We start from the raw sequence: 22,334 nt of genomic DNA, 5'->3' as shown, positions 1-22,334 counted from the left end.
CTGAAAGAACCGATATCGAATTTTAGTAAGAAACAAAAATTTATTTAAATACAGTTATGAAAACAGCTAATCGCTGCCAATACTGTAAGACACCCGAATAATAATTTACGCAAAAGACGCAAGTACGTAGTCCTTTGAATACGTTTCGATGTCGACATCAGTTAACCGTAGAATTAATTATTAACTATGAAATAGAAATTTCATATTTCCTTCGTTGCATCAAAACGAAATATTGTAACATTCTATTTTATATACCATCTTCTGAACAATCATGATCCCGTAGATATAAATATGAAATTAATTAGCAAAAGTAACTGTAATATTCTGCACAGGTCCGTCGTCCTACATATTTCTGTTTTATCTACAGTAAATTTCACTCTGCAATTCTTTAACTTCACTCAATTACTTTATAACGAGGACTCGAACTCGAGAAACTTCATTTGCTCTTACGAGAGGGAATGAAGTATTCTATCTCAATTTATCCGTGAGATATAACTTCTCGAAATATCTTCAGTTTTCAGCGGTAACTGAAAGTCACTTATATCCTCTCATACGTCATAAGAAATCCATTTTCGTTCGTCAAGTATTGTCCGACGACTGTGTAAACTAAATGATAAACCTTACGGACTAAATAGCGAGAGTTTTAAATGCAACAAATGCAAGTTTTCGTTAAAAACGATCCATCGAATTTTGGAAAAAGTCGCGATATAAAATACCCATCGAACGAATTCCACAAAATCTACAATTTTACTAGGGAAATATTCAAAAAGGTACGAAACATTGCACATCGAACGTTATTTAAATTTCAAGAGCAAAAAGCAAACTTTCTCGGCGATTGATGCACTCTCCATTGTCTCGTTAAATACGTACATGCACGTATGCGTTTGTTTGCACCAACATAGAAGGTATTTATCCGTAACAAGGTGGAAGAGCGTAGTTTACTCGAACACAACCACGTACCGCCGTTTCTATTTCGATACAGATGTACCAACAGTTTTTTGAATTGCTTCTAGTTCAGTTCGAAAGCTAGATTTACGGTGATCGATTACCAGGGAGTAGCGGAGGAAAATTGCTGGCCCCGTGACGGCACTGCGCACAAACGAAAATTACCAGCCTCCCACCATTAACCATTAGCTGATTGATATGATAGAAAATAATGGCTAGATTGAGAGAGATTGCGAGTAACCGGAACGTTAAATCACGGCTCTCTGTTTACACTCCCAGGGAAAAATGAGGGACTTTGTAGAATCGCTCTGCCATTTTGCTGAAACGGCGATCTTCTTTGCTTAATGCTACGCGGAAGGATTCGTTTTTCTTCTTTTTAATAGTAAACTCTCGGGGCAATGTAATTTATGTTACAGAGTAATAGAGTAATAAGATAATTGTACATTATCGAACTGGAGAAAGTTACAAGACTGACTTCTAAATTAACGAATTTAAAGAAAAATATCACATTTAAACATCTTTAAGGTGATTACGTTTCTGCAGAAACTTTCTATAGATAAATGAGAATAAAAAATGATGAAGCAGAGGAGAATCCCTTAGAAAGGAACTAACGAAACTCGTATCTGAATTTCGTTGAAAGCTGAAAATCTTCATCGAACGAGAATTTCATCTGCCGTTTCTCGTGTAAGCTCGTTACTCAGTTGCCCCCGTACAAGAGACTCCAAATTAAGTGAAAAATGTCGATGAAACGAAGCACAGTGAGAACGAAATCGAATTACGAAATTGCCGGAGCACACACGTCGGAGTTAATGCTACGCGACGGTAGATAAAGAAACGTTGATAAAGATACATCGACTGGACCGACACTATCCTCCTAAGAATAATTTAATGCAACAAACTCGATACACCTCTCGTTTCGAATGTTTCGGATTTAATACCTTCGCGTCGAAGATTAGCGATGAAGAATCCAACAACTCCATTTTTCTGATTTATTCCTTTAGCGCTTTAACGATTAATTAACGAAGTGTTATCAATCTTTGTTTGATGTAATTAATAAAATGAACTATTCTAACGCATTGGACATAATAATATATTATATTTTTATATATTATCTGAATTTTTACATCTTCAAGTTCTCCATAAATGCGAGCAGATCGATACATTCGCTATGGTATCGATAGAGCTTCAAAAAGGTTTGCAATACATTTTGCAACAACAATTTGCAATGATGTGTTCACACGATATGTTCATAATTGGTTTCTACGAAGGTTTCTACTTTCGCGATTAACTGTACATCAACACGCTTCATTAAATTTCTTTATAATTGAAAATGTAGAGAAAAAAGGAGAGAAAGATCACGAAGTATTGCGAAGTAACTTCAATCGCGTAACGAACCGTGGAAACATTTTTCAGAGTGCAGGCTTACCAGATCAAGCAACGATTCGTATGAATAAACCTACAGGGACGCGTCGGCGCCGGTGAAAAACTACTTCCCGAGTTTCTTTCTTCTCCGTGCACGCGTTTCCTCCCAAAAGGATCCTTCTTATTCGCGTTCCATTCGTTCCTTTCCACGGTCTCGACTTCTGCGCGTCGTTCTTTCGTTTTCCACTCGGATAATGATCAGTCTTCCACGCCCCCACCGCCTTTTTTTCCACCTTGTTTCTCTCCCCACTCTTCGTTCTCCTTTTCAAATGAGATTTCTACCTTCTTCTCGCCAAGTTTTATATCCATTTTTACGTTGCTCGACTATGTCAGAAAGGAGAAGAAGGAGAAGAAGAAGAAGAAGAAGAAGAAGCATAACGAGTTTGCATAACTAAAAATTGCACAGCGAATAAGGAAAGAAAGAAACGGATGCGTTGGTGTCTATTTAGCGAAATGGGGTATTTGTTTGGCGAAAACGGGACAGAGGCCGTCGTCAGGGGACCATTTTCATGCGAAATTCCGCGTGTCTGGCAATCTGTAACGTCGTTCCCGTCATTCTTCTCGTCCCCTTACCTTTATCTCCCATGCAATAAGTCCCCTGTCTCGTTAAGATATTTCTTATTTCATCCTCTCTTTTTGTTTTGACCATTTTTCCCTTTGGACATCTTCATTTCTTACATTCCAGCGAGAAACGGTTAATCAACCCAGTAATACTCCAGTCCTCCATTTTATTTCTGTTTTTCTCCGCGTTTGTCGTCTCTTAACTCGCCAAGAAAATGAGGAAAACGAAAGGAACCAAGGTAGAGCAAAGCAAGATGGCGAAACAGGTTGATGAGTCGTTAATTGGAATAACGTGGCGACAAATATTTATTCGAGCGTGTAAGATATATTTTTCTTCCTGTTTTTTCCTTGTTATTCTCACGATTCCAGTGGATACTGTAGTATTATGACTCCTTTCTCTTCGTTTTGCGTTGTTATTATGCCACCTTCCTCGCCATCTGTCCCTTTCACACAAGATAACTAAGAGTAAGTTCCTTTTTTCCCAGGAAACGATACCTTCACAGCTGTGTCTGCGTGCCACTCTAATCGAAGAATATAACAGGTTATCGTGCCGCGTGTATTCGCTGAAAGTGAAACCTTGTATGGCTATTTTTTCAAATCATTGATAACACAATTCATCGAATGAAGATATTTTACCAAAAAGAGTTAAATTGATATACTACAACGTGACAAAGTTCCACCAACTAAAATTGGAATATTTCGCTTGCCGATTTACTATACTCGTATACTAACATTAATATAGTATGAAAAACACTCGGGTTCGCTATCAATTTAATACAAGATTTTCAATTGTTTTTTGTTCGTTTCTTCGAATTACTAAAAAGTAGTAAAGTAGCAAATAGCTGTTGCGATTCGCGGAATTCGAACGGAAGAATGTCCAGCTGCGCCGAAAGTCGCAAGAAGTACGCAATCAACGCGGTCGAGGTGGATTTCTCATCAAAAACTCGCGGTATTATCTATGCAAGCGGGTTTTCGGCGTGTTGGCTTTCGCGAAATTAACCCAACGTCGTCTAATTAGGATTATCTATGGCCATCCCGTGAATTTACACTGCGAAACGTCCAATTAAGGCGGCACGATAGACAATGGGATTGCACAGTCGCGAAATTACGTTGCCAAGGACGGTCCCATGCAAATAGCCTTATGTATTCCCAACGATGTACGTACTCGCGAGCGCACACGAGACGAAACCAGCGCTACGCTCGCGGAAATTGGAAAAAGAACAGGGTGAGAGCGTCTTGGTTGAAGGATAGCGCAAGAGGGTCGATGTAGGGCCGGTCGTTGTCCGCCGGAAAGAAGAAGAATAGCGTGGAATTTGTGATAATGCAAGCACGAAAGACTCGTTGTACAGGATTATTCGGCTGAAAGGCCAGCCACGAGGAGACCATCACCGTCGTGAATTAATTTCGTGATTAATTGCTCTACTCTTTTTTTTTTGTGTTTCTTGTACAAGTTAGATTGGTTAGAGTCAACGTTATAAATAGTTGGTGGATCGAGTTCTGTATTTAAGCCAGACATCATAACTGTTATAAGAGAAATTTGACAAGTTATGGTATAAAAGTTAATATATCTAGCTTAAAAATTATGGTTGCGAATAACCGTTATAAAAGATAAAAGTTCTTTCAATTTTCGGTAATCATCATTGATGGCAAACATTTGTTATGGTTACGTTTATTGTTACTGGTAAGCACAATTAGATTTCCGATAAAAATAATTGTTATCTCGAATGTCTAATTTAAACTTGTTCTACTCTATTTTGTATTTATCTTCTGCCTTCGTTTTCTAAATCTTCGTATTTTTAAACATTTACTCTAATTAAAAAAAAACACACGCGAAAGGCAATAACATATTGATCGAGAAATCACACGTCTCGCATTGAGATTTAACGTTGCTCCGTGTCGTTTCCGCTTTCTGCGTGGCGCAACTTCGGAATTTGTTCGGGATCCGTGCCACGGAAACGGCAACTTTCTTCCTAGAGTACCAAAACTTTCACAATGTATTATTTCGATTTACAACGTTTTGACGGGGCCGGGGCTATGTATTAAACGCGTAAAGTTCAATTTCGAATGGCGGCGTCACGGAACCATCGCAATTTTCACGTGATATCCTTCCATGGCTGGAAAAGGAATACCTCAGGTATTCCGAAACTTTTTTTTCTCAACGTTGGAAACGAACTTCCACGACAGCCAGGAAATAGTCTCATCTTTTATCGGGTAAATGAAACCTGTTTGCATTTTATTCACGCGCCATCATCAGTTTTTCGCCTGTCTGATAGGACTACGCTTGCTTTCTAGATAACCGACGTGCGGGAATAGAATTACAGGGGTCTTGCAAACTTAATTACGCCGGCTGATTCCATTAGCAAAGTCTTTGTGCAACGCTTTCGATCCACGGATTAGATAAATAAATAAGTTAACGCACGCTCGACGAACGGAAAGTGATCGAAAATCAACAGCCTCGAGGTAAATCAACTTGTTAAAATAATAGCTATGATAATAATAATAATAATAATAATAACCAGTCTTTCTAGTAGCTATGGATATGTAGTAATCGACATTTAATTAAGTATTGCTACCAGGACTTGTTTTAATGATCTTATTAATGCACGTGGTAGCGAATTGAATATCGTGAACTTAAATGACTGAATTGAATCTAGAACGAGGAGAAATGTGTCATTGCTAATTATATTTTTACGCCAAGCCTCAATCTTAAGTTAATTTTTCATTGTAACATAAATTTTGCTCTGCCTTTAGTCTAAACTTTATTCTATCTTTTGCAAGAAACTCCGATTTGCACGAATCCCGATATTTTGAAAATCTATAGATCACTATTTTCGAGAGTCATTAAATGATAGTCTTCAGAAGTCAAGCGTAGAGAAAACAACCCTCTCACAAAAAGGAAACACCCTACACAATTTCCTTCAGAAGTGACAAAAGTTAGGGTAATATCGTACCATCGAGTGGTATAGTTTCATGGTATAATTTCATCGGCCACAAATCCTGCTTCGAAACGTCAAAGTATTCGATCACGACGATAGCAACTACCCTCGTCAGTAGTCCCTCTTACCTCTCCACTAACAGACTCTGCTCCTTGCTGGGATCCTCGATCTTCCCTGTCTCGTGAGGATTCTCATCTCGATGCGGATCGACTCGAAGCAGTCTGCGATCAGTAAAATCGAGTAGCCTTATCGAGAGGAACGAAGGAAGTACGAAGAAGTCCTCGGACATTTTCTAAATTCAATTGCACGTATCGAGTTTTTCCAATTGATGCGCGTTAGAAAATTTAGAAGAAGCGAAGATACTCGAACGCTGGATTTTTCTAAAAGTGACTCTACAGCTTGTTATTGTTTCACTTGGTACAGAAATTCGAAGGAAAGGAAAATAAAAATTGTTCAGAGTACGAGGAATATTTAAAATCAGAGAATGATAGAAATACTTTTTATAGGAAACGTTCCTGGTTATAGGTAGAAAAATTTCCAACGAAGAGATCGGCGAAGAAACTTGTGCCTTTATTAGATTTTCTGAAATGAACATTTCACAGGTCTGCTCGCCGCATGAAAATTCCACGTTATCTTAAGTACAACTAAAGACACGCAACTACGAAACTTCAGAACTGCAAGTTGGGGAACGCTGCAAATCAGACACTCAGCGTGTTTTAGGTTTAACTTATAAGGAAGTCGACATTCAGCCGCGTCGAGTAATTTCTCGAAAACAGGCTGACAAGTTTCCAAGCTTGTCAACTAAATTGCAATGGAAATTTATATCGAGTTACCATCGTTGAAGAATTCGTTTCCACGATTCACTCGAAAAAATACGAATCTTATTGTAACATTTTTTAAAGAAAATAAAAAACGTTTCAATCTCAAATTTACTTTATATACTTATCCATATAATTAATAATTATTTTTAAGGTGCAAGCGAGACTTCAAACACGACATCATCGACGTATCACTTACCAATCTTTTATAGGGCAACCTTCTGTCAAAGTACGCTACAAACTATAAACTTCTATAGACATTCTCGATAGTTAATTTGCTGTCACTCTGAGTTTCTTCGTAAAAGAACGATCCACGCCATACGTAGAACTCTACTTAGCGATCCAGACATAAGATTCTGAACGTCGATCATCGTTAACGTGATAAGACGCTTTCACTTAACTTAATCCACGCTGGTAACGAGGATTAAGGTGAACTGGTTCGTTAGAGCCGAATAATGCTGCGCTATTGAAGAAGATTTAGGATGGATCGGATGCATTATGCATCCGGAACCTGCTCGAAAGAGTGCATCAGCCTTGTGACTTGGATCGAAGGCATTAAAGCCGCAAATAAATTTCGTCTTCGCTTGAATATTATATCTCCGTTTGTTTTGCTTCTTTCTTATTCGCGAATTATCTACTTCATACTGTTACCTGAATTTTAATGAAAATATCACATTGCCGTTTGAACTTTAAATTAATGAAAAAGAATAGACTTTCTCACACGATGTTCGTGGAAGTTATTAACGAAGTATATCAATTTTCTAACGATCTCAAAGCGTAATTACAGGATAGTTGTAAAACATCAGCACGTATTTCAACTACTTTATGGTAACTAAGTTCTGATTAATTTTGTATACCTGTTGGAATCCACGAAAGTTGTTCGCAACTTAATTAGTACATGAACGAATGCTTACTCGTTATAAAATTGAAACTGTAACTCGCCGTAATTCTTCGATAGAGCGACTTTGCTTTCGACATCTAAAAATCGTTCATTCTAGAAAATTGCGTCTCGACTTTTTAAACCTTAAAAAAAAATTTTATTCTAGAAACAGTTGGGCGTTCAAAATTCTCGGTCGTAATAATACTCTGAAAAGTGATCTAACGTGCAAAAGATCGCGTTTCGTTTGGACGCTCCAACAATCCCCTTGTCCAGGGATAAATCAAAAGTAACAAGCAAACAAATTTCGCGCGAAAAGGGCGAAGTTATGCAAGCGTAACGAGGGAGGCGCGTCCCAGCGCAAGTTAACGCGGCGAAGTAATTCAAGCAGATGTAAAAAGTGACTCTGACCAGATCGACTCCGCCAGAAACTAAGCAAAGTGGAAATGGGCTGTGAGAGAGGTCAGCAAATGAGACTCGCAACTCGTAAATGAGTTCTCCGACTTTTTCTGAATAATTACTGCATACTTTGCCTTTTCCACGGCAAACGACGAATTAATACTCTGCCACAAATTTAAGGTGGACGTACTAATCAGTGCATACGTAAGATACATTTTCGAGAAAAACTTCTATCTAAGTTTTAACTTTTACTCGACAAACTTTGCCCAAAAATTATGAAATACGCTCGATAATTTCAATTGAATTGCTCTAACATATTATACGTAACGATTCGTGGAACTTTAAGTAGCCAATTAAAGAAAACATAGTTGCACGAGTTCAATCAAATGTTTCTGAACATTTCTAGATAATATATTAGGCGTATGCGAAAGTTTTAGTGTTTTTCACAAGCGTTCCTATATAATTACTTTTTATCTCACCGTTTTGTGCGACTGTTTGGGTGGTAGTGATTTATCTGAAACGTCAACTTTATGATTCGATTGGTCACAATAACCGCGCGAAAAAAAGAGTAAGAACGACGAATGATGACGACAACGCTATCGCTGGGAAGTTCTTCCACACGCGGAGTACTCTGCAGAATTGACACCGAAAAATTATCACTTATTCCGGTTATTGATAAGCATTCTCTAGTCGGGCAGCACCTTTGGAACGTTGCAGAAATACGAAAATGTATCGATATGATTTCTTGGCAGCGGAATCAGAATCTCGACAAACAGTAATGCATATATGGAATATGCATAAATAAAAGAAATTTGCAGAAAAAAGGAATCGCTAAAACTTTGTTGCGTACAGCTAGTAAGATAATTTCCATAATTAACTATTAAATTTAGATTTTTAATTGAAATTTCCATTCTTCATTTTACGTTTCGTTCATAAAACTGCAGATATAATTTTAAAGGTATCTCGCATGTTATGAGCTTACGAGATTCGTAAATTTTTTGGCAATGTCCGCGCCAACGACAAAACAGAATCTAATCGAGAATCAAGTTTCAAAGCGTTCAGCCTGAAACACGGTTCAACGAGATTCCATTTGCCGCACGAAATCAAACGCGAGCCATTTTTCAAACAGGATTGCACGGAACCAGTTTGCGGTTTATATTTATGCGTTTACATGAAATCGACTGTAAGTCAGCTCAATTTTGTGCATGGTAAACCCACAGCGAACGAGTAACAGGAAATACAAAAGCAGCTTACACGAGCTTAAAGTGATTGAACTGCAACATACGAGAAATAAACGGGGTAGGATTTCCGCGCAGTAGATAAGCTCGGCGTTGGTCAGACAACGCCAGCTTTCATGGATATGTTTTTTTTAATTAAATGCAGAGACACGCATCGACTTATTGGAGTACGATTACTTGATTAGATTTCTCTGTGACTTAAAATTATGCATAAAGCACCTAATTTCGCATGAAAAAAAGAGTTCGTCTAATTATAATTTTTCCGATTCCCAATTTGGAATATCACGTTGTAGGTTATCCACTAGAGTTCAGCTTCAGTTAGGTTTATTTTTAGTTACTGTATCCTGGTATTTAGTCAGAAACGAACCGTATTATTAATAAATCACGAAATCAATATCAATATTTCCAAAACATAAAATAACTAGTGCTATATTCTATAAATAAAAAAACACGGTCCGATTCTATGACGAAAAAGCAATAAAGAATGATTCGATTAACAAACGTAGTCCCATTTGTCTCCAATCAACGAAATTACTAGAAAAAAACTCGATGAAATATCGCCTGAAATCACAATGTGAAATACAGCGGACGAAATGATGAACATGATGAAAATTCCAATCCCCAAAAACTAACCTCGTGGAAATCAGCCTTATAAATCTACCAGTTGCGATGGAACAATTGTGTCAGAGAAGTAAATGAACCATAGAGAATAGATTACACGTTGTACGTGTAACGGCATGTATACTAAACAACACGTTAACGAGAACGCTAATTTTTTCGCGTATTTGTCTCGCGTGGTGTACTCGCGCGCCAATTCTTCAAGTACGAAATGGCGCGGTTCCCGGAAATTTCAGTCCATCTACTATTTGTACGAATTTTACGATTGCCAACCTGCCCACTAGCTTTGCTATACTAAATCCTCGTATATTGTATGGGGTAGGAAATGTATGATGGATTTGAACAAACAGGTTTTGGAAGAGCATCGTGCAGTAAAATTCTGGTATTTAAATGTCAAAACGATTAAAACTGATTAAAACATAATTTTTCTTTTCAGAATTTATATTAAATCCTTCGTGAAATAAAAAGTTTTAACTTTTTCAAAAAAGGAAATCTCAGGCGATATATTTCGACATTTCTAGATCTAGTCGATAACTATAAAAAGTATTCGAGTAAAAATATTTATTGCACTACTAAAGTGACAAATTAATGGAAATTTGAAGTGTAAATAACTGTAAAATGTAAAAATCGTGTAACACAAGGCAAACGAGTTATTAGTTTCGAGAGAAAAAAAATTGTATCCGAATTAACGAAAAACCAATTTTGTTCGATTCCGATACGGTAGTTCACTTTGGAGGGAAAGTACATGTAATAAGAGATGGCCAATACAAGATCGAACCGTAACAAGTTTCCAAATAACAGTATCAAGGTTCGGTCCGTGAAATCTTCCTGGGTCAGCAGAAAGAATCGTAATGAAATCGATGTCGAGTAGTTTCCATTTCTCTGACAAACTTTCTATCCCTCATTGCCTCCGGAAATCTAATTTCCGCCGATAGAATTCTGCCTACGATTCATTTAAATAGAAACACCAATGGAATGAATTATTTCCAATTATTCTTTCACCCTTGTTCCAGAGAAAATTGCGAACATCCGTCTGACAGTACTGACATTTTAGAATTAAGTGCTTCGATGCCTCTATTGTCGTAACATTTCAGGATTTGCTACTTAGCCAGTTAGTTTCGTTACACATTCAAATGCATCGTTTTTGTTTCACAAATATGAAATTATACGTAAAAATATTGAATATTTTTACTACTGAATTATTTAATATTATTATCGGAATTATTATCGAAAAGAATACGAGATTAATTCACAATCTTTTTTAGAATTTTTTGTAAATTTCTTGGCGATTTGAATGATAAGATTATAAAAATTGATGGTAACTTTAAGTCATTTTATACATCACGTAAATTGTATATTTTCCAGATCGTGGAAAATCTATCCAGAGAAGTTTCACTCGTTAACCGCTTTACATTTCCAGATTGGGAACGAATCGAAGGAGGGAAGAGGTCGAGATCGATGTTCATAACAGACTTTACTCTGGTTTTTAAGCGAGGTTCGTCCAGCGACCCGATAAAAGCTACGTAAATACAGATGCAAGCTAGAGCTCGCTGCATGCTTCCACTTCACTTGCAAGCCGTGCTTCCAGCATCGACCCGCCTACCATAGGTAATACATAGTTCCGCATAGTGTAAGCCGCGGTGCGTGCGAAACTAGCGTAATTAATATTTACGCTACGTTACGTCGAAGACTGCAAGATAAATCTTTGCAGATTCGTAAACATGGAGATGCTTACGAATTGTACTTGTTAGAAACTTTTGTTGCATCGTCAAACCGATAAATTAAACAAGATAAAGTCACGTTGTGAGTTCAGATCGACGAAATTTCAGACGAAATGAGCAGAAATAATTGTAAGAAGAAATAGAAATTATGAAACTATTCATATTTGTAATTGCAGGTGATTTCGAGAAGTGTAAGACGTTTCTGAAGTTGGAATTTTTAAATCGACGATTACCACATCGAGAATATTGTAAAACAGGAAGTGACTCGAGATCTTTGTTCGGTAAAAAATTCTGATTTTAATGAAACAACTTAGAAGTTGAAAGAACAATGCTTTATCGATTCCTTCGTTCCTTAATGCTCGGACATCTGTAGGTTTTATGAATAACTCGAGTGCTTAAGAGGATTTACAATTTCGAAAGGGATAATCCTCTTGATGGAAAGTTTCACGAGAAGACAATTCAAGAATAAAGGGAATCAGGAATGAAACAAAATAAGAAAATGCAATAAGAATAAAATACCTTTGTAAGTGACGTCGTTTCAGAGAATCTGAAATTTCCCAGCAATTTTATAAGTCTTTCGTATGATATCGTAACTTAATAATCCGTTGTAAAATCCAAAGGACTCAATGAACCAACCGTCGGACCCTTCGTAGATTAATTATAATTATCAAACCAACCCTTATCCTTCCTTGAAGAAAAAATTAAAAAATTTTCTCTTCGATTCAATAGCGAATCAGATTTTTCTTTCGAGTTCAACAGTGACGGATCGATTCGAGTGTCAAAAACGAGTCATTAGGATCGCCAAAACTTATTCAGAGAAAGGAGGGTCAGAAAGGACGGTGACTACCGGATTTCTGGTTTTCAGAGTAGACTCTCGCGTGGACTCTATTCGAGGATGAATATATCTTCACAGATACGGAACGCAGTGGCCATTTTCACGAGCGTTGGCAAACATCTAGACTATTCTAGACAGAAGGGACCAGGGACCCGGAGGAAGTAGAATGAGCTACAATAGGACCCAGCGAATGGATTTCCATGCTGCATACAATGGGACGCACGCGGCGATCGTTATGCATTCGCGGCGCGATTTGGCCGCCATGCCAACTTATTTCTTCCGGCCACCAACTGTTCGAAAGCTTCTCCTCAGGATGGAGGTTCGCTGTCTCTCGCCCTTTGTAGCTTGACAGCGTGCTTTGAGAAAATTTTTACGTCTGATACTTAGTTCGTGGTATTACGAACATAATAGTTAAGATATAACGAATTAGATGTTTTATCATTAACGATGCTCGATGTTTAACTATTTGTCGTGTCAAATATTTTCAAGTTATTTAATTGTTATCTTAGAAGTTTCTCAAATTCTATTCGAACGTCTGTTGTTGATTCCATTGCCATGTTAGAAAATTATATTCTTGTTATCTTTCCTCTTATTTCCATATCCAGAAACATGTATTGTATAATCAATATGATATTCGAGTAAAGATAAGTAATTTAAAACATGATCGCAAATTTAATTTTATTAAACAGCAAATGTAAATGAAAGGTATTGATAAACGCGTTCTTGACGAGATTGATTACGTTATATTTCTGCATAAACCGAAGGATTAAAACACACCAATTCCAGCAATTTTAAACTGATGCAAGATCGTCCTCCGTCCAATTACGGCGGGCCATATGGAATTTACGAAGGCAGCTTATTAAATTAATTTTACAAAATAAACTACAAAACAGAGATAAAATTGAGGCTATAATGAATTATTAAATAATACGTATGATAATGAATAAATTTACTTCCGATCGTGTTTATCAATCGACATCTACTGTTGATTAAATTACATATACGTAGAACTGTTTAACGAGTGTAATTTATTCAGAACATGAAAATAATTTTTTCAGTTCAAGTGAATTTCGAATCTCTTTCGAAGCTTCCTGCAACTATTTTTGAAGTTATGGAAACTTTGGGAACTTTTCTAAAATTCCTTTGTCTTTAAACTCCCCCTTCTCGTAGACTTTTTCCAAATCCTAATATTCCAACAAACTTTTCTACAGTTTCTAGATCTTTTTTCTATCACCTACCTATAATACTTCGAAACTGTTACAAAGGTCTCACAAATTTTGCTTACACCTTTACCAAACTTGTCCACATATTTCCAAACTCTTTTCAAACTTCGCTCCTATCGTCACCAACATGTTCTCAAACTTTCATCAAGAATTTTTCGAAATTTCCTCATACTTTCTTCCTGTCAAAAATGTACTTTCCACGCCTTACTTCTTCGTCATTTTTAAAATTTCACAGAAACTCGACATCTCCATAAACTCTCATAATATCAATACCAAAACCGAATGAACTCGCAGAACGCAGATTAAGATTTATTGGTTATTTGTACACAGTTTTCGATTCGTCCAAGAATTAAATTACGGCTGTCATTTCGCGCAATGAAAATTCGAGCTTCGCGAATCGATGCTCAACAAAAGTACACTCCATTCGATATAACTGTGTGTTTGAGTTTGCCACGCTGTGTCTCGATTGAGAACCGAGAGTCGCGATTGCTCCTCGCAAATAATTCCGCGCCGTTTGTGCGTTTCAGCTTTTGCTTTATTTAGAGCCACCCTGTTTGAATGTTCGTTCAACGTTCAAACGGATGGGTCTCATCTTTGCCGTGCTTGCTCGCTCGTTCGAATATTGTACCCCGCATTCCAAAGATAATATCTTTCGGACCGATATTCCACGTAGCCGTTTCTCGTTCGAAGAATCCTACGCTACATCGTAAACTTTGATTTCGTTTTGCCCAGTTGCCGTTGTGTCGAATGCCTTGTTCTAGACTCTAAGAGGTTGTTCTGCATTTGAAAAAATCTGAGAAGATTCTGGGATACCTGTCAACGTCTCTACGATAGCGTACAATCGTTCGTTAAATCGAACGCTTTGATAGATGAAACTCTTCTGGAATTAATCGTAAAACTATTTAATTAATCGTAAAACTCAAATAAATTTGAAAAAAAAAATCGATAAATTTCGAACTTGAAGTTACGTACCTGCAATTTTTACAAGCAAAGTTGTTGATTTCGAGTAGCTTCGATTCCCAAAATCTGGTCTGAAACATCACTGACTTTTCACTTTCTTTTACATATCGTTCTGCTAAATTAAAATTACTTAATCGTTCGATATTACTAAAACTTCGATTCTAAGGAGCCGAAATAAACAAATTATTAGAACTTACCCTTCCCCAGTTTCTGTTTTCTACCTTCGAATTCCTGCTCGTTATACGTATATTGAGCGTTGATCACGTTAGCACGTTAATCTACACGCTTCATTTTATTATAACGCTTAACAAATGCTTAAGGAGTAAAAAAGTTTGTGAAAGAAAATGTAACCGGAAAACATTTCCTTTGATAGAGTTCTGGCAAAGGAACTCGATTCAGAAAGGAGACCCGACACGGTCAGAGTCAGCGATATATTAAATGACAGCCGGTCAGGGAAACGGGCTTCGATCTATCGTTTTGCATACGAGAGCGATTTGGTCTCCTCGCCGACTTATTTCTTCCGGTCGTGACTGGTTTCTCTTCGACCGGCTGCCGACTAAAATTGCTTTTCTATTTTCCGAGTAACTCATTATCTCGGCAATATATGTACATTTCAGCATTTTGCTCCAGCTATCTTTACCAAAAGCGTGCCTTTTTAAAGTGCAATAACTCGCGTGTGCAGAACGAACGCAAACGATGACCTCAAAGTAACGAATTCAACGTTGCTAATCTTCGACTTCATTTACATCGCTTATTATTCGCGATCAAAGGATAATAAAGCGGAAATAAATTAGCGAAGATGCTGGAGAATGAAAGAGAAGAGAGATGTATAGTTCCTTTTACATGTTATAACATTCTTCCTTATCTATTACTATGTTTCAAAAGATTTCTACAAAAATACACAAATAAAGGCACTGCGTGTCTGCAAAATATCGAAAGTAAAATTTAGAACGTCATGAAAATTGATTCCCAACTACTTTCAACGAGATCGATTACCATCTCATTACCTGCACAACGAAAGTACCCCGATTCAATTAACTTTACGATATAAAAAGTCTTCCTATAAATTATATTTGTAACACATGTACATAAGTTTTTTATATGTTTTAAAGTTAGACGTACGTTTTCTAACCTCTTTGGAATTTTTATAAGAATTTTGCACAATATTACGACATTACTATGTCAGTATATATCCTTACTACACACGTTTACATTCAACTGTTTTCATCGAAAGGCAAAAGAAGAAAAATAATTTGGAGAAAACGAGGAAGGAAGAGTCTCACGTCCGAGGATCGAGGAGCCTCGAGGACACTCGGTCTTCCACCTTGTAGAGTCAAGAAAAACTCACCTCCTCACAGGTCGCTCTTAAATAACCTACTCAATTATTTATTTCTGGGTTTCTCCAGTCCGGCAGCGGCCATCTCCTACCATTTGTGAGATCCTCCTTTTGTTCTCGGCAACGAGCAACCGGCCGTGCACGTAATTTAGTCCCGGCGAGACGTATACCAGGGGATAGGTGGAAAAAGCGTAATGAAAAAGTATGCGGCAGAGCTGGCAGCCTGCAACCGGCCGATTTCCGGCCCACGAAACGTCGAGACGCCGATATTTTTCAATTACCAAGCGGCCGACGCACAGTTTATTTAGTTTGCGTACGATCGTACATGCTCTCGAATGAAAACAGCGTCGTCAGAGCTGATCCAACCGTTGAAAAACACGTGTAACTTTGAAACATATTATCGTTCGCTGCGTTTTCTACTATGCAATGCAGCTCGTTTACTTTTTTCTTTTCGTGTACTTTCTTTTCTAATGAATATGCAGTTAGCAAGAACAGAACAATACATTGAAGAGAAACAGGAGAAATATATACAGAGGACAATTGTATAGTAGCAACTGGAATATAATGCCAACCAAAATTTGTTGTTGCTTTTTTAAACCAGATATTAGCATTTTATTTGAATAAACAAACAAATATAACAATTCTGCGTAACATATTTCGAAACCATGCTATTTATTCCATTGTTTTCGCTGTTCTGACACGTACGCTGTTCTGTTCAAAAACGTACACGTTGATATTCCGAACGAAAAAAGTTCTTTTCTAGATTTTGTTCTTCGGATAAGGAAATGATTTCTCTCTATTGTGTATTCTAGTCTATTAAGAGTAATTACCAATCCACTTGCGCAACTTCCTTCGTATATTATTGTATATATTGTAATCCGAAACGTTTCCACGTGCTTGTCGCCCAGTACCGACTAATAAAAGTCGTCGATCATTACAGATCAGATTGTTTTTACCTTTTAGTTCAATCTATCGACAACTGCAATTAAATTAGGAGAGGTTCATTTAATTTTTCTCTTAGCTTTTCCACAGGAAAATATCTAAAATTTCAAAGCAGAAAGAAGAGAAATGGCCAGAAGCCACATGAATGCTACTTTGAAGTTACCCCTGGAAAATAAAATGATCGAGAGAGAGGCCGCAAAGGCTTTCAATGTTCTAAACACTGGGCATGCGTCGAATGAACAGACTCTCCCCTAGCTGAGAACAATTTAGATTAAGATGTTTGCATTACAGTAAGATGTTTTGCGAGAAACGAACAATGTTAGTTGAGTTGTTACGTGAATACATTAATCCGCGTAATTGATATTCTTAATATTTTTTTTTTTATATTCGCGAAGCGTAAAGGATATTACATTTTTCTCTCGAACTCGGTTCCCTTTTTATCCATTTAAACTTTTACAACCGCAATGAAAGCGACTCTCGAACAGGGCAGCAGAAAATTGCGCATAAAGCTGGTGTCTTGACGGAATTATTGGCTTAATGTCGCAAAATGGAGAGTGGAAGAAGGATCATCTGCCTGCATTAAACAACGCTAACAACCGCTTCGCAACGATAACTTGCAACAGTGGAACGCGAAGTACATAGGTCCTCGCGTATCAGACTCGAGAATTACGGTACGAACAATAAAAACTGTTCTTAGCAATGGCGAAATTACTGCTGGACGAGTCGTGTTCATAACTTCTCGTTAACCGAGTCAGCCATCTCTTTCTTTCCGTTCAGTCCGTCTCTGACTAAATCCGCGTGTATCATTGCCAATTTTCTTTTCTCGTTGCGACGTCGCAAGGTAAAGAGGCGCGAGTCGACCTTAGAAAGAAAGAAGAAGGCAGAGAGAAAGAGAGAGATGTTTGTAATGGGACGAGCAACTTGTCATTCAAGAGAGAAAGTCTGCATGGCAAGCTCTACGCGATCCTATCACATGGCTGCAGTAATAAACAATTCCGAGAGTGGTAAACGTTATGAAACTCGAGTGAAGAAGATTGCTTTCGGTTGTCGCATCGCGTAAACGATGAATATAATCCTAACTTTGATTATAACGTAAAGGTAGTGAATATTACACTTTTATGCTGATGCAAGGCTATTTGAAGATTGAAGAAGGTTTAAGCTTTCGAGGGAAAAATTCAGAAAAAGTTTGAAAGCTTCGAGTTTTACGATAGACAGATACAATAAAAATTTTACTTTTACAGTCGCAATATCTAAACCTTCCTTCTCTCTTTACGCCTCGGAAAATTTGAGAAATCTAATACGACAAAGACGTAGAATCGTACGATGGTGTATAATTGAAACAAGCAAAAGAACACGATGCCCCTATGTACGCGAAGCACGAAACAGATTTCAATTCTTCGTTATTAGGTATTGAAAGAAAAGGTTAATCTTGTAAAAGCTCCCACTCCGCAAAAACTTCGCTTATCTCCTATCAATTATGATTGCATTAATTAGTAGAAGATCTCGAGAAAGTGTCTGATTAAATTAAGCACGACTTCGAATCAATTATTTCACGGTGCAATTTCAATGAAAGTTTCGCGCCTTGTACTCCATTGTAATCGAATAATACCAACGAACATCTACGTTTTCTATGCGTCTATCGAACGATATTAATTGGCTAAGGAAAGAAAGAGGAGTTAAGAAAATAAGAAGAAATAAATCGTAATTTCATTTGAACTCATCCTCTCGTGACGATTCGCGGTTTGGTCTTTTTCAGCAGAAAATTCCATGTTTCTTTCTGGCCACCTCGCATATTTCTACTGTACTGCGGCAACCGCTGTTCCCTTGGCACGATGTAATTGAAATTAAAAAAAAAAAAAAAGAAGGAGAAAAGAGAGAGAGAGAGAGAGAGAGAGATACAGAACGAAAGAACGACGCGAGAAGATGGAACGAGTGGTACGGAAATTCGCAATTTTCTAGACGAACTCGCGTTTATTCCACGCTACGTCGAAACGTATATTGAAATTCAAAACAGTCGCGGCCATGAAACGAGTTTGTATAGATATCACGTAATTAACTATGGTATGTCGGTTTCGAGTTTTTGTCCGTTGTTCGTTTCTGCGTGAATTCCTCCACTTGTTTTTGCGGTAACTGGTTCGAAGAATGCTTGCATTCTGTATTTATATAAACGAAGTCCCTACACAGTAGAAATGTTTATTGGATTTAAATTTTAAATTTCCGATGTGGCGTTTCTTTCATAGTTCACTATTGCGTTAATTATGAACGTAATTATGCTATTAAATTTATTGAATTTGTTTGTTACACTATGGAAATGAAGTATTATTCCGATTACCATACCGATTCCGCTTTATTAATTTTTAATTTAATTTAATGTCGCCACGGACATATACAGTTTTCTACATAAGTGATCAAACACTCTTTAAAACAGAGTATCTTTTTTAAAATTGAAAGAAACGGCTTGAGTTCTTTCGACAAGTTACAAGTTGCAAAATGATGAATGAAAAAGTTTTAAAAATATCTCTCGCGTTATCTAGTAAACTAATCCTTCTAACTTTTCAGAAAGAAACTAAAAAAGCTATTCTGCTCTTAATGATGCTCGATCGATTATGCGAGTAACTGCAAATCGTAGACGCGAGCTCACCAATAAAAAAATTTCTCCACCTTTCCATTTTTCTTCAAATATTCGAAGATTTCTCGGGAAACTGACTATTCCACGATGGAAAGTCACTCGTATCGATTTTTAAGGCTTCGTCGCCGCTCCTTTTCCGAACACTCGTACGTTTTATTTACGAAAAGACCCTTTCGAGTTTGTTTTGCATAATTGAGGGAGTTGCTGGAGGAGCAGCGATAAACCCGTGTCCCGGTGACGAAGCGGGGATTCGTCTTTGAGCCTTAGCCGAGCCGTGAAATCAATTAAACGATCTGTTACAGATAAACTTTCTCTTCCTGTGACTTAATGAATATGTCGGTAGCTAGCTGATTGAATATTCACGAATCGTGCGGTCGCGGAAACGGGACCTTTTCAGGTGAATTTGTTCATTAATCGAGATCGAGGCTGAATACATTTCGCTAGGTAGAAAGTATCGACGAGTGATAAGGGAGAGCATGCAAATTTTTAAATTATCACGCTTCCAAATTTTCTAATCTTCCGACTCGCAAATCTCTAAATTTATTAATTTTCAGTCACTCGAATCTTACAATCCCTGAATCCTCTAATTTTCAATTTTTTCATTCAGCAACTTTGAAACATTTAAACCGCGAAATTCTTCGTTTAAAAATAAAACGCGTTTCCTTCGTGTCCTAACCCAAAAAGAGAACAAGCAAAATGTTGCTGTGAAAATCCCTTGCTACATTATGTACCCTAACCCACGCGAACGCTCAGTCTCATAAAACACAGAACACCGTATCTACCCTCGTTTCACCGCACGCTTCCAACTTCCCATCCCATATTACACTCCAAAAACCACGTTCTAGCACTTCACGGTCTCCATCCAAAAAACTTGACTTCGTCAAAATTTCATCGACTCGCTAATCGAGGTGGAACATTAGCGCGACCGTCGATTGGCTTAACGGTATGCAACGGGCTGCAAATCAGGGCCACCTGTTCGCCGACAGCAGCGTACTCTCTTCGTTACTTCTCTTTGAAACCGTTTGGCTTAGTTTGAGGCAACGGTGTCCTGCGCCAATGGCCGTTCGCGAACTTCGCCCACGTGTCCTGATAATGTCGGTTAATATCATGTAAATTGTAATTAATATTCATGGAGTTAATTCGCCGCCGCCTGCGAGCACCGCCACGAGCCACCCAACTTTTACCGAGAATTTACGATCGCCGCGGAACATATTTCGGTAGGGGACCCCACCGGTTCTGATCGTCGCGCAGATAAACCTACGTACCCAGTAGGCTCCCTACTTTGCAAAATAAATCGTCCGGTCGAGCTACGAGATTTATGGCGGAATTATGAAGAACGATCCCACACGACGCTTCGTGGAATCCACTTCGAAAGCGATAAATCGCCCGGTGGTTTTTGATGTTTCGTCAAATCTCGATATAGAGGATTCTATACCTTTCCGACTGTGATGTACGGATCTCACGTGCCACGGGGACGTTTCCTGTTCGCCGATTGACGCCTCGATATTATGGAATGGGAACTGTTTCGCTATAGATACACGTCTAAACCTCCCTTCTCTATCTTTTATTTCCTTTTCTCGGATTTCTTTCTCTTTTAATTTCTAAGATGTCATTCGAGTAATTTAATAGATCTTGTGTTAGTTTATTATCTATCAGATTGTATTTTACAGTGGCTTTTTCGCATCAAAGAGACGGAGATAAGTGATTTCTACGCGTTTTATACTAATTTTGGAAATAAAAACTCGGCTCTTTTTAAACTGTGCGGTTCGTCTTACAAATTAATTTAGCATCTAATAAAATAAATCTTGCTTAGGATCGCGTTCAATTGAATCTCCAAATAATCATTCGTCTCGGTTATCGTCTCATTACGCGCTTCTATGCGACAAATTAGTCAGCAAATTACAATTACGATTCACTTAAACTTGCAATCTATGTTGTTCGTTCAGCTGCGTCTCTGAAAATGCTTTCCACGCGCCAACGAATAAGTAATTCTCGCAATTTGTTAACAAGAAGTTGCAATAACGTCTCGTTACGAGGACGTCTCGAAACATACAAATGGGCAGGAGAAGGCTGCCCTCTTTTCCTCGGAACGCGAATAAGGCGCGACGTACATGTACTTTCCTTTTATTACGTTATTCAACCCCCGAAAAACCTTGGAGAATCCTTTTCGTATTTCATTCGGACCGTCGCGTAGGAGAAAACTTTGCGCAATGGTAAAATACGATGTCTGACGTAGCTCGAACTAAAACGTATTGCTGGCTAATTTAATTAAATAATAACGAAGGAACAACTTTAATCCCGTTGCGTTCGTCCGCGCTAAATTATCTCGTGTTTTCCGAGATTCCCTCGACTGGCACCGCGCTCCCTTTGGGATACGACTGTAATTTTAAGATCCGTTGAAATATTAAGGAAACGAAAACTCTGTTGGCTCGACTTGTCCGCCAAGAATTCAACAATAATACGTCGTCAAGTTAATTCCATTATCGGATTATTTTTCTCGAGGTTCTATCAGATGTAATTTGTTATTTAATTTCGGAATTTATATCTTACTGCGTCTTTCCACTATCGTCACTGTCAACTGATTATACGCTTGTCGTGCGTGAATTAAGAAATGGAAAAACAAATCCACGCGGTGAAATTAATATTATGAGAAAATTGCGTTGTTTGCGACAATTATGAACGTATTTCCGAGATCACGTGGAGTCTTAGAGCTCGATATTTATAGCATCTCCGATATTATCTTTTAAGCGGATCAATTCTGTTATTGTTTGTTATTGTCAGAAGACGAAGTTCTTAAATGGCAAGAGATTCTTTCTATAAAGAAAATTCTTTTAAGAAGCGAGAGCGCAAGAAGCGAAGACTCCAAAAGATCTT

The 22,334-nt window shown here is 37.8% G+C and overlaps 1 protein-coding gene across 5 annotated transcripts in view; it reads right to left on the bottom strand.

Moving 5' to 3' along the window:
- Positions 1-22,334, bottom strand: part of Pgant9 (polypeptide N-acetylgalactosaminyltransferase 9) — a 293,677-nt gene that overhangs the window by 61,482 nt on the left and 209,861 nt on the right. The gene's annotated exons all lie outside the window — the stretch shown is intronic.

This window comes from Bombus flavifrons, chromosome 12, assembly GCF_040668555.2.
Source record: "Bombus flavifrons isolate JBK064 chromosome 12, iyBomFlav1_principal, whole genome shotgun sequence".
NCBI classification, from domain to species: Eukaryota; Metazoa; Arthropoda; class Insecta; order Hymenoptera; family Apidae; genus Bombus; species Bombus flavifrons.
The sequence above is the reverse complement of the archived record's forward strand: the minus strand, read 5'-3'. Positions and strand labels throughout refer to the sequence as shown.